Source organism: Panulirus ornatus, chromosome 4 (genome assembly GCF_036320965.1).
Source record: "Panulirus ornatus isolate Po-2019 chromosome 4, ASM3632096v1, whole genome shotgun sequence".
Lineage (NCBI taxonomy): Eukaryota > Metazoa > Arthropoda > Malacostraca > Decapoda > Palinuridae > Panulirus > Panulirus ornatus.
In genome coordinates, this window is record NC_092227.1 from 88,866,512 (window position 1) to 88,877,047 (window position 10,536).

The 10,536-nt window shown below is 49.8% G+C and overlaps 1 protein-coding gene across 1 annotated transcript in view; it reads right to left on the reverse strand.

Moving 5' to 3' along the window:
- The window catches only part of LOC139764621 (uncharacterized), an 81,798-nt gene extending 72,091 nt beyond the window's left edge, over positions 1-9,707 (reverse strand). Inside the window, exon 1 of the mRNA XM_071691471.1 lies at positions 9,378-9,707. The gene's annotated coding sequence lies outside the window, so the exon portion shown is untranslated. The remainder of the gene's footprint in view (positions 1-9,377) is intronic.
- Between the last annotated feature and the right edge of the window lie 829 nt (positions 9,708-10,536).

Here is a 10,536-nt window from a genome sequence, read left to right on the forward strand (position 1 = left end):
CTGGAGAAGGCATATGATAGAGTTGATAGAGATGCTCTGTGGAAGGTATTAAGAATATATGGTGTGGGAGGCAAGTTGTTAGAAGCAGTGAAAATGTTTTTATCGAGGATGTAAGGCATGTGTACGTGTAGGAAGAGAGGAAAGTGATTGGTTCTCAGTGAATGTAGGTTTGCGGCAGGGGTGTGTGATGTCTCCATGGTTGTTTAATTTGTTTATGGATGAGGTTGTGAGGGAGGTGAATGCAAGAGTTTTGGAAAGAGGGGCAAGTATGAAGTCTGTTGGGGATGAGAGAGCTTGGGAAGTGAGTCAGTTGTTGTTCGCTGATGATACAGCGCTGGTGGCTGATTCATGTGAGAAACTGCAGAAGCTGGTGACTGAGTTTGGTAAAGTGTGTGAAAGAAGAAAGTTAAGAGTAAATGTGAATAAGAGCAAGGTTATTAGGTACAGTAGGGTTGAGGGTCAAGTCAATTGGGAGGTGAGTTTGAATGGAGAAAAACTGGAGGAAGTGAAGTGTTTTAGATATCTGGGAGTGGATCTGGCAGCGGATGGAACCATGGAAGCGGAAGTGGATCATAGGGTGGGGGAGGGGGCGAAAATCCTGGGAGCCTTGAAGAATGTGTGGAAGTCGAGAACATTATCTCGGAAAGCAAAAATGGGTATGTTTGAAGGAATAGTGGTTCCAACAATGTTGTATGGTTGCGAGGCGTGGGCTATGGATAGAGTTGTGCGCAGGAGGATGGATGTGCTGGAAATGAGATGTTTGAGGACAATGTGTGGTGTGAGGTGGTTTGATCGAGTAAGTAACGTAAGGGTAAGAGAGATGTGTGGAAATAAAAAGAGCGTGGTTGAGAGAGCAGAAGAGGGTGTTTTGAAATGGTTTGGGCACATGGAGAGAATGAGTGAGGAAAGATTGACCAAGAGGATATATGTGTCGGAGGTGGAGGGAACGAGGAGAAGAGGGAGACCAAATTGGAGGTGGAAAGATGGAGTGAAAAAGATTTTGTGTGATCGGGGCCTGAACATGCAGGAGGGTGAAAGGAGGGCAAGGAATAGAGTGAATTGGAGCGATGTGGTATACCGGGGTTGACGTGCTGTCAGTGGATTGAATCAAGGCATGTGAAGCGTCTGGGGTAAACCATGGAAAGCTGTGTAGGTGTGTATATTTGCGTGTGTGGACGTATGTATATACATGTGTATGGGGGTGGGTTGGGCCATTTCTTTCGTCTGTTTCCTTGCGCTACTTCGCAAACGCGGGAGACAGCGACAAAGCAAAAAAAAAAAAAATTATTATTATTATTACTATTATTATTATTATTATTATCATTATTATTATTATTATTATTATTATCATTATTATTATTATTATTATTATTATTATTATTATTATTATTATTATTGTTATTATTATTATTATTATTATTATTATTATTATTATTATTATCATTATTATTATTATTAGTATTAGTATTATTATTATCATTATTATCATTATCATCATCATTATGATCATTATTATTATTATCATTAATATTATTATTATTATCATTATTTTTATCATTGTCATTATCATCATCATCATTCTTATCTTTCACGCTCGCTTGTCGTTTCCTGCGTCCACGAGATAGCGCTGGGAACAGACGAAGAATAGATACATTCGCTTACATCTATTGTGTAGCTGTCGTGTGTATGTCATGTGTAATGCACCGAAACCACAGACATTTCCATGGTTTCCCCGGCTGCCTCACATGCTTTGGTTCAGTCCACTAACAGCACGTTAACCCCTGTATACCACATCACTCCAATTCGCTGTGTCCCGTGTATGCCTCGCACCCTCCTGCTGTTCAGGCCTTGAGCACTGAGTCTTACACTCACTCCATCCTGGCATCTTCCTCAGTAGTACCACCCTGGCCGGCTGTTGTCAACAACCTACTACCTAACACGGCCACAGTATAGGAAAGATGCGTCACAACATGAGAGAGGTACGACCACAACATGAGAGAGGTACGACCACAACATGAGAGAGGCACGACCACAACATGAGAGTGGTACGACCGCAACATGAGAGGTACGACCACAATATAAGATAGGTGCGTCACAGCATAAGATAGGTGCGTCACAACATAAGATAGGTGCGTCACAACATAAGATAGGTGCCACAACATAAGATAGGTGCGCCAGAGCATAAGATGGGCGTGTCACATCATAAGATAGATGCGTCACAACATAAGATGGGCGCGTCACAATATAAGATTGGTGCGTCACAACATAAGATAGGTGCTTCACAACATAGGATAGGTGCGTGACAGCATAAGACAGGTGTGTCACAACATAAGATAGGTGCGTCACAACATAAGATGGCGCGTTCCAACATAGAATAGGTTCGTCACAACATAAGAGAGGTGCGTTACAACATAAGATAGGTGCGTCACAACATAAGAGAGGTGCGTCACAACATAAGAGAGGTGTGTCACAACATAAGAAGATGCATCTCAACAAAAGATAGGTGCGTCACAACATAAGAGAGGTGCGTCGCAACACAAGATACGTGCGTCTCAACTTAAGAGAGGTGCGTCACACCATAAGGTAGGCGTGTCACCACATAAGATGGGCGCGTCACAACATAAGAGAGGTGCGTCACAACATGAATGAGGTGCATCACAAATAAGATAGGTGCGTCACAACACAAGATAGGCGAATCACAACATAAGATGGTTCGTCACAACATAAGATAGGTGCGACACAACATAAGGTAGGTGCGTCACAACATAATATAAGTGCTTCACAACATAAGAGAGGTGCGTCACAACATAAGAGAGGTGCGTCACAACATAAGAGAGGTGCGTCACAACATAAGAGAGGTGCGTCGCTACATAAATCACGTAACCATGTCACAAGGGAGGGGGTGGGGGTGGCAATTCAACTGTAATGACCAATTGTAATTCAGTCCTCATCTATGTATCTCCCGTACAGTGTTGCCAAGAGCTGGTGTACGTACAATGGGGGACTCATTCCAATGTGATCACCAACATAGAGAACGTGAGAATATTGACCAGTCTTATACTGATGGTAATACTGTCTTCAAAGCATACGCCAGAGGCCCCTGTGAAGTGGAATTTTACACACCGGAATTAAGCTGAATTTTATGAGTTAGTAAATATGAGGGAGAGGCGCGTTGGCTCGGGCTCTGGAAGACCAGCAGCGTTAGTGGCTCTCCACCACCACCACCACCAGCAGAGATGGAGATGGTCTCCTCCATCTTCACCGCCAACATCTTGCTCCACCAGTAAAGTCGCTCCGTAATGGAAATCCTTTTAAAGAAGAAGTTAGATCTTGATGTCGGCCATATTGATGTTGGCAGTGTAGAGTATTGTAATGTGTTGTGGAGGAAGGGTGGGAGGCGGGGGGTACCACAGGGTGGCTGGGGGTACCACGGGGAGGCTGGGGGTACCACAGGGAGGCTGGGGTACCACAGGGAGGCTGGGGGTACCACGGGGAGGCTGGGGTACCACAGGGAGGCTGGGGGTACCACAGGGAGGCTGGGGTACCACAGGGAGGCTGGGGGTACCACGGGGAGGCTGGGGGTACCACAGAGAGGCTGGGGGTACCACAGGGAGGCTGGGGGTACCACAGGGAGGCTGGGGGTACCACAGGGAGGCTGGGGGTACCACAGGGAGGCTGGGGTACCACAGGGAGGCTGGGGGTACCACAGGGAGGCTGGGGGTACCACAGGGAGGCTGGGGGTACCACGGGGAGGCTGGGGTACCACAGGGAGGCTGGGGGTACCACAGGGAGGCTGGGGTACCACAGGGAGGCTGGGGGTACCACGGGGAGGCTGGGGGTACCACAGAGAGGCTGGGGGTACCACAGGGAGGCTGGGGGTACCACGGGGAGGCAGGGGGTACCACAGGGTGGCTGGGGGTACCACGGGGAGGCTGGGGTACCACAGGGAGGCTGGGGGTACCACAGGGAGGCTGGGGGTACCACGGGGAGGCTGGGGTACCACAGGGAGGCTGGGGGTACCACAGGGAGGCTGGGGTACCACAGGGAGGCTGGGGGTACCACGGGGAGGCTGGGGGTACCACAGAGAGGCTGGGGGTACCACCGGGAGGCTGGGGTACCACAGGGAGGCTGGGGGTACCACAGGGAGGCTGGGGGTACCACGGGGAGGCTGGGGTACCACAGGGAGGCTGGGGGTACCACGGGGAGGCTGGGGTACCACAGGGAGGCTGGGGGTACCACAGGGAGGCTGGGGGTACCACGGGGAGGCTGGGGTACCACAGGGAGGCTGGGGGTACCACAGGGAGGCTGGGGTACCACGGGGAGGCTGGGGTACCACGGGGAGGCTGGGGGTACCACAGAGAGGCTGGGGGTACCACGGGGAGGCTGGGGGTACCACGGGGAGGCTGGGGGTACCACGGGGAGGCTGGGGGTACCACGGGGAGGCTGGGGGTACCACAGAGAGGCTGGGGGTACCACAGAGAGGCTGGGGGTACCACGGGGAGGCTGGGGGTACCACGGGGAGGCTGGGGTACCACGAGGAGGCTGGGGGTACCACGGGGAGGCTGGGGGTACCACGGGGAGGCTGGGGGTACCACAGGGAGGCTGGGGTACCACGGGGAGGCTGGGGGTACCACAGGGAAGCTGGGGGTACCACAGGGAGGCTGGGGGTACCACAGGGTGGCTGGGGTACCACGGGGAGGCTGGGGGTACCACGGGGAGGCTGGGGGTACCACGAGGAGGCCTGTGGGTACACAGGGAAGGCTTGGGAGTACCACAGGGGAGGCTGGGGTACCACAGGGGAGGCTGGGGGTACCACGGGGAGGCTTGGGGTACCACGAGGAGGCTGGGGGTACCACAGAGGAGGCTGGGAAGTACCACAGGGAAGGCTGGGAGTACCACAGGGAGGCTGGGAGTACCACAGGGGAGGCAGGCTGAGTACCCACTGGGAGGCTGGGGGTACCACGTGAGGCTGGGGGTACCACAGGGAAGGCTGGGAGTACCCACAGAGGAGGCTCGGGAGTACCACAGGGAAGGCTGGGAGTACCACAGGGAGGTGGGGGTACCACAGAGGAGGTGGGTGGTACCACGGGAGGCTGGGGGGTACCACGGGGAGGCTGGGGGTACCACGGGGAGGGCTGGGGTACACGGGGAGGCTGGGGTACCACGAGGGGCTGGGGGTACCCACAGGGAAGCTGGGAGTACCACAGGAGAGCTGGGGCGGATACGACAGGGAGGCTGGGGGTACCACAGGGAGGCTGGGGGTACCACGGGGAGGCTGGGGGTACCACGGGGAGGCTGGGGGTACCACGGGGAGGCTGGGGTACCACGGGGAGGCTGGGGGTACCACGAGGAGGCTGGGGGTACCACAGGGAAGCTGGGAGTACCACAGGGAGGCTGGGAGTACCACAGGGAGGCTGGGGGTACCACGGGGAGGCTGGGGGTACCACGGGGAGGCTGGGGGTACCACGGGGAGGCTGGGGTACCACGGGGAGGCTGGGGGTACCACGAGGAGGCTGGGGGTACCACAGGGAAGCTGGGAGTACCACAGGGAGGCTGGGGGTACCACAGGGAGGCTGGGGGTACCACGGGGAGGCTGGGGTACCACGGGGAGGCTGGGGTACCACGGGGAGGCTGGGGGTACCACGAGGAGGCTGGGGGTACCACGGGGAGGCTGGGGGTACCACGGGGAGGCTGGGGGTACCACGGGGAGGCTGGGGGTACCACGAGGAGGCTGGGGGTACCACGGAGAGGCTGGAGATGCGCTGGGGTTGTTTTCTTTCCCTGACAACAGATGATGATTTCCCAACACGACATCTTCTCAGTCATGGTCATAATGTAACTTGTCGTTCCTTATCTCACACGTCTACATGACACCACATGAGAACAACTAGATTGAAATACTTCTGTCAAGTATTTACTACTTGAATTGTAGTTTATGATCTGGTTCAGATATAGAAAAACACAAATTCATTCTTCAATAATGTGCATTAATAAGTTAAGGTAACGAGTCAGTAGAGCAGTTCAGACCACCTAGTTAACAGTTTCGCTGATTCATGACGACAGCATAGTGGGTTAAGGGCAGGTAGATGACTGGATAAGGTTGAACAAGTCAGATTCACGTGATCGGTTGATGGGTGAAAAGTAGGTAGTAAGGTCGAGAGTGAGGTCAAGCGAGAGCAGAACGCATGTTGTGAGTAGTGCTGGGCGGGAGAGTCAGCCACACTGTTGGTGACCAGGATACAGAATCATCCAGACATACAGATAACACAACACAACAGTGGAACTGGTTATGAAGGTCTGGAGAGTGTGTTGATGAGGCAGTTCAGTCATATGTGTTCTGGGAAGATACGGTAAACATCTGACATAACAAGAGTGGTAGAAGTTGTTGACAAGTATGTTCAGGCAGGAGGAACACACAGACTTCCTGAATTCTACCGAAATATAAGCCGTCTGTGAGAGCCAGTGTCGCATATTCGGCCGAGGTAAATAATAATAATGACCAGGAAATGAAGCTGGATTGGATGAGTAAACTGAGGGTTTCTCGTACGTGCTGTTCGTGTGGGTAACGCGGGTACAGAACCAAACATTCCCGCACTACAAGAGATATGATATTGACGGTGGCGGGATCACAAATACAGAAACTTTAAAACGAGCAGAGCAAGGACGGTAGTGAGTTCCTAGAGAGAAGTGAAGAGTTTGGACCAGGTCTCGGTGGTACCTGGGGCGGCCACAAGCAGGGAGGGTGACGCTGGGTGTGTGTGTTAGTGTTTGGTCAACGTGCTAGCCAGGTACTGTGGACTGCCCTAGCACAGAGTTAAGTCATCACAACGCACAACTCAACTAAACAATATGTATTACACTCTTGCAACATCACGATCAAAACATAGACCACAACACAAGAACTAAATGCTGGATTTTATTTGTTATTGTCCAGTATTGATCGTTTACTGGTGTACAGACCCATGAGAGAAGGACAAGATGATAACATCGTCACACTTCATCCTCTCCTTAAAGAAACTGATTTCTGATTTTCATCATTGCATCTTATTGTGAGAAACATTAGAACAAGTTGGACCCGCTGCCCTAACCCTGGTTACAGAGGTATATTGATGTTAAGAGAATATCAAATGTCTAATGTAAAACTCTGACCCAAAATTTTTACTAATGATTTGTTTCTCTAATTCATTTATGTATTATAAGGTCATACAATCTATAATAGAGTTAACGTTTTCCAGTGAGCAGGGAATATAATGTTACCACCAAATGATCTGCGAAACATTCCAGGATCTTCTCTAATGACAAATACAAAGTGAGGTAATTACTGTTGGAATTAAGAGCCTCATCATTAATCATGGATGTTCGTGGATGACAGTGAAATATATGCGACGTGAGGAATTACTGGGACAGAATACGATGGAGGGGATTACTGGACCAGTGATAAGAGGGGTCACTGAAACTGTGATGAGATACATTACTAGAGCAGTGATGTGAGGATCACTGGAACAGTGACGTCAGGGATTACTGGAACAGTGGCTTGAGGGATTACTGGAACAGTGATGAGAGGGATTACTGGAACAGTGACGAGAGGGATTACTGGAACAGTGATGAGAGGGATTACTGGAACAGTGATGAGAGGGATTACTGGAACAGTGATGAGAGGGATTACTGGAACAGTGATGAGAGGGATTACTGGAACAGTGATGAGAGGGATTACTGGAACAGTGATGAGAGGGATAGAAAATCTTGTTTTATGAAAAGTTAAGTATCCACAAAGGCATGATAAAATGTGAAGCCTGAGAGGCTATGAACGACTTTGTTCTGGGAAAATACGTCATTACGGCTTGAATGTTAGAATTGTGAGTATGAACAGTCGGGACCCAAAGTCCTGGGACACGTGTGGTGGACGCTGTCCCGGGTCCTCTGTCTCGACAGACAGAGGACCCGGGACAGCGTCGGTCAGGCCAGTCCCAGGATCCCAGCCGCAAGATCTCTGTCTCTGTACCGGGACCTCAGGCGTGTCCCAGGCTCTTCATCCGCGTCTGTACATGCTTACGTCTGTGTTTCCCGGTAATGTTATCATTATCCATCAAGGTAATGAGGAAACAAGACCTCCTGTGCACGTCTGGATAGATTCACAATTAAAGTCAAGGATAGCAATCTGGTCTTTCATTTTCTTCAATATTAGACTTGATAAATACATACATACATATAAGTACCTGCAACAATATTCTACCGAAAGGCAAGGGTAGCCCGTAGTGCTCACCACACGTCTTGCTTGATCGATGATACCGTCTCTCTCTTACGCCACAAACATTTCGTAACTATCAGTCTTGGGTTCTGAGAATGCCTTCACCCATGTATCAAGGTTTCTTTTAAATCAGAGGTCGGGAACCTTTATGAACTAGTGGATTACCTTACTAACAAGTAATCAGTGATCACACGTAACCGCCACGCGCGGTGATCATGCAACATGTCAAAAACAATTTGATATGCTTAAAACATGAAATGATCTATCTCAAATGCAGAACTTTATTGGAAATTCTGCGACAAACTACAAAAAATGAACAATTGCAATGTAAGACTTTAAAAAAGGCAACATAAAACTCCTTTTTATTCAGTACGAAATATAGTAAGATGAATAAGGTTCAGTAAAATGTATAACTTATTTATCATGATAACATAACACGGTTCTCTCAGGATCACTCACGTCTTCCGTGTCTTTCCCTTTGTCACGTATTTATGTTTCTTGTTTACATAAGATACGGTAAATCAGATTAAACTTGGTCACCTTCTCAAGTCTTGCCGGCCGCACATCACATATTCTGTACGTTGTTCTCACGGCCGCATATATAACATTCCTGGCCGCATGCGGCGGAAAAAATGGAGGTTGGGGACCTCCGTGTGAAATGTTTCTGCAGTTGTTTCCTGCGTGTTTCTTATTTCTCCAGGGAGCTTGAGGCACAATCTTTCCAAGTTTTCTCGTCTGTGTTTTTGTTCGATATTTTTTCCGTATATTGCGAGGTATTATTGCAGACATAATGATTGTGTGTGAGAGAGAGAGAGAGAGAGAGAGAGAGAGAGAGAGAGAGAGAGAGAGAGAGAGAGAGAGAGAGAGAGAGAGAGTCAGGCGTCCTGGTGGTATAACTTGTGTTTTGGTCAAATCCCAAAAGTTTGGTTTGCCAGACCTGGGTGGTTCGTCCTCCTCATCACGTGAGTGTTCCCTCACGTCTTACATAACTCCCCCACTGGCGGCTGGATCTCTCTCATGCGGGTCCGTCACAGCGTTACTAACGATGCACTCACATAGTTCTACGAAGACCTATTATAATCGTGAGGGTGGTCTTCACCACGGAGCAACACTGGGGTCACGAACTTACCGTTGTGTGAGTCGGGAAGTTCCCTGATGTGAGGGCCTGGGTTATGACATCATTAGCTTGAGGTGCGCCGACTGTGAGGTCACGTAGCGATGGACCAGCAGAGTAACAGTAGCGCGATGATACTTGACGCTAAAAAAGGAGCGCGAGTTGTGCTACTTGACAGATGGGGAGGTATGAGAAGAAGGAGGAGGATAAGTGTTTTTTTGTTTCAAAGTATGAGGGAGGAGAGATGGTGAGAGGAACACCAGGTCATGACGGTCGGGTCAGGCGGGAGACGCCGTACACACTACACTAACAGCCGGGGAGGATGTGTGCCGGATGTGCCTCTCCGTCCGTGGCTGGACGACAACTGGCGAGTGTGGAGTGCATCTCCCCGGGCCGCTTGCAGAACCCGGGCCGGCGAGCGGCGCACCCCGCGCCTCTTCCCGCCCTCCCGCACCTACAGACGCTTAACCCCGTCACTCAAGCTCTTCGTTAAGACGTCTGGAGCAAACATAAAGATGAAGGATTTCTCGAATATCTCTTGATGATATCATGACAGCATGGCAGTATGTATGAGCCACTTCCTCAACCGGCGGATGACTTTATAGACTTCACTAAACTTAATATTATCATTGCACGTAAGTAATGTGTTAGAATGGCCACCTAACACCCTCAGAGGCCGCTAAGCTTCAAGTTTTAAAATTTTCCTAACTTCTTACACCGTCAGCCATCTACAATAAACACCAAGTGATGCTTCAACTCAGAATTTTGTAAAAGGATAAGATGGTAGGCGAGGGGAGTATACAGACGGGTACGGAAGAAAAAAGACAAACTTTTAAAAACTTCTTCGACAAGTAGTGAGTTGTGAGGGCCTCACACGGTGGGTTGTGGACGCTCCAAGAATACCAGTGTAGGGAGGATGATCCGGTGTAAGCGTCTGAGACAGGAAAGACTGGGAAATAATCTTATTTACAAGCTGTTTGTTCCTGAATTTTGGAAGATCTGAAAGCAAGAGGACACGTAAATATCTGCATCATCAAGAAGTGAGGGCGAATCATCCCTCTTAGAATGTACCTAACGAGGGAAAATGTGACAGAATGATGTTTTCATAGACACATAAACGTCATCCACACAGCAATTAGCACACTTAGTGGTTGATGGCACACCACTGGTGTGT